General features: G+C 34.4%; 1 long non-coding RNA gene across 1 annotated transcript; it reads left to right on the top strand.

Moving 5' to 3' along the window:
* Window positions 1-201: 201 nt before the first annotated feature.
* On the top strand, window positions 202-3,022 carry LOC113353734. Its single transcript, XR_003361496.1, has 7 exons — window positions 202-342; window positions 441-501; window positions 611-674; window positions 974-1,097; window positions 1,202-1,262; window positions 1,659-2,022; window positions 2,302-3,022. It is a non-coding gene; the product is annotated as an uncharacterized LOC113353734 (long non-coding RNA).
* The last annotated feature ends 311 nt before the right edge of the window (window positions 3,023-3,333 follow it).

The following is a 3,333-nucleotide window of genomic DNA, read 5'->3' as shown; positions in this document are numbered from 1 at the left end:
ATATATTCGTGGCATCTATCTATCTAACCAGATGATAATTAAAACTAAATACTTGATTCTTCTTTATTCTGACCCCACAAAAAATTGACGTGGACAACAACGAGAGTATTACAAAATACAGCTCTGTCATTCAGTCTAGGCCCACAGAGCTAACATAATACTTTTCTAGACCTCCACTTTTTAACCCACTTCGGAACTTCAAACAAAACTGACCCCCACTTTCTGACCATTTCCCACATGAACAGAAAAGAAACCCACAGTCAAAACTAACACCGTTTCCTGTTCAAGATCTCATTATTGAATCAATTCATGCAGGAAGCAGAATTTTCACTTCATACCCAGGTTTGGTATCTTCAAATTTAGTTTGCATCGAGATTTTCTATTTGATTGTATTAATATGTTATTGGGTTTTTCTGAGGTCTTTCAATTGATATGTTTAGTGCCATTGCTAATTCCTAAATTGGATGCATTGCTCTTCTTCCGACATCTAATATACTGAAGGTACTTGCAAGGGATTTATGTTTAGAGCGCTCTTAGTATTGCGTTCATTTTTTAGTTATTTTTAAAAGATCAACCCTTACACATAACTGTTTGAACAAATGCCAAGCAGAAATTCACAGTAATTTTACTCCATTGGTTTGTGATACATGGGTAGCCTTGAGACAAAGATTCAGGTAACTATTCATCTCTCTTTATTTTGTTTCTTTTTATTTTAATTTCTGATTTTCAATTCCAGAGGTTGATTTTGTGATTTTCTTTTTAACACCATGTTATCTTAAACAAACTAACAAGTAACAACCATAAAAGAAACCAATTAAAGGAATGCTCATGATAAAATCACAACCTCTGGAATTCTGCATATGTTCATTCGCTTAAAAGTATAATATTTTTCTTATAAGATGGTTGAGATTAAAATTTGGGTGTTAAAGCATACCGGTTTTGTGTATTCATAGTTTTGATACATTTATTGCAGGTCTGGACATCTCGCTACAGAAATCCATGGCCAAAACTAAGCCAACTTCCAGTTTTTATTTTACTGTTCAAAATTTCTGACAGAATCAATTCATACACAAGCAGAATCCTTAGTTAACTCCCAGGTTGGTTTTGGTTTCTTCAAATTTAGTGTTGATTGAGATTTTTTAACTCCATTGTACTGATATTTATGTGGGTTTTTCTCAATTCTTTCAATTGATATGTTTAGGACAATTGCTAATTACAAAATTGGAGGCATGGTGTTTCTTACGGCATTCGATATATTGCAGGTACATGTCCCTTCTTTACTATTTTCATTTTTCAAACTTTGATTTCAGATAGAGGTCTATTTGAAAATAGAGGCAAGCAGAAATTCATAAAAAAAATAAAATCACTCGATTTGTTTGTGATAATGCCAAGGTTGAGACTCAAGTGACTAATCTTCTCTTAGGTGTCAAAAGAAAAAAAAGACCAATCTTCTCTTCTTTTTTTTCATATCAATTTTTTGTTTTATTTTGTGATTTTCGAATAGCACTGTAGTTTTGTTTTGCTGTAAGAAAGCATCTTTGTATGTAGTGCCCTGTAGTTCTTAATTTGTTTGTTTTTGAATATGCACTTGGATGTTCATTTTGCTTGATGCAATTGCATTTTCGTTTTTAGATTAAACTGAATAAACTATGTCGCAGGTAACTGCAATATGGATATTGAGATACATGATTGGAAGATGGGCGTAGCTGTTGAATAATTAGAGTTCAACAAGAAGGAAAGTTTCATATTGAGACCATGCATATGTACAGTTCAGTTTGGTCATTGTTCAGTTCAATTCATTGTGTCTATCAGCAATGCTCTTGATCTCCGTTCTACGTCTCTCCTTCTGCCCCATGAATTTAGTTTAATTCATGGTGAGACATGTTTTATTCTTTCTACGTTTATCAGCTGTAGTGTAAGTACTTGACAGAGCATTGCCCACGAAAGACATTATCCCTATCTAGATTATACATGTTAAGTGGGGCTGCTGCAACACAAGAAAAAGTTATGCTTTAATAAATGGTAAGTTCACCTCATCTCCACATATTCAAGTGGAATTCGTTTTTTAGATCAATGTTTGTATATCTGTATTTCTTAATCTTAATCACCCCTTTAGAGATGAAAATCCCAAGCTGTCATTTCTGTTTAGAATTTGTTTTCTTTGTGTTAACTTATGTGTCTTGAGAAATGCGATTAACCATCTGGGTTTTTGGAGGTCGCAATCAACACAACAATAATGTTGATTCGGATGATATTGGTGAATATTCCACTGAAAAATTAATTTTTTCGTTGTTGTTGTAGGTGGTATTATTGGTATAGATGAGGAGATTGCAAATGGTGAAGTTGATGATATCCAAAGGGCCAATGACGCCAGTGGCGCTAAGAAATGTGCTCCAAGCGTATGTGGAAGGAAATGGTGACAATACAATTTTTGTAAAGAACTATTTTAAGGAGGATCAGGGACGGACCCAAGAAGTTCTAATTTTTTTCTCAGCCTGGGCTAATAGCCTTGGCCCAATATAGCATTTCAATTTTTAAGTAGTTGGGCTGTGACGACTACCTGGGCTAAAGCCCGGGTTAGCCCAGCTGTGGGTCCGTCAGTGAGGAGGATGAAGACCTATCCGACAGAAAGAGAATTGAATTTTGTTGAGGATCAGAAAGGGACACAATCGAAGAATATCTTACTGGAATATATTGGAAATGTGTTAAAATTGAGTTTGGATAACATGTGCACCCTGACAGAGAAGTATGAGTTTGCATTAATATGTTACTGTTGAACAATTGAAGAAAACTCCGGCACAGTTTAAAGGTTTATATGCATTTTCTGTTATTCCATATACACTACTAGGATATGACCTGTGCCGTAACCGCACGTGCTGTCGTTCACTGTTGTTGTTGGTCAATCCTTAATGTGGCCTCTTTTCTTAATTAACATGCTGTATAAGGATGTAAGCTACTAATGAGTGACAAATGACCATCAATGTGGACACTTGGATATGTACAATGTAACGATAACGATAGTTTGTTGATCGATCCGTTTCAGGCTGTTGTTTGTTGTTGTTATTGGATAATCCTTAATTTGGTCTCTTTTTCTTTCTTTCTTTTAAAAAATGTGTCCATAAAATTACTTGCCATAGTTCGAAAGTACTATCTTTGACATATTAAGTTTTACAAATTGAAAGCATTTATACTCTTTTCTTAAATATTAGGAGGTTCCAAGTTTTGGTATTATTATTTCTTGAAAGCAAGCATTGTTTTAAGATTATGATGATTATATATACAATTAGGTTAGTGCATGTTGCAGTGGTTATAGGAGAGGAGTAACAAAACCAA

Source organism: Papaver somniferum, chromosome 2 (genome assembly GCF_003573695.1).
Source record: "Papaver somniferum cultivar HN1 chromosome 2, ASM357369v1, whole genome shotgun sequence".
Classification (NCBI taxonomy): domain Eukaryota; kingdom Viridiplantae; phylum Streptophyta; class Magnoliopsida; order Ranunculales; family Papaveraceae; genus Papaver; species Papaver somniferum.
Note: the sequence above shows the minus strand (reverse complement) of the source record. Positions and strands in the feature narration are given on the sequence as shown.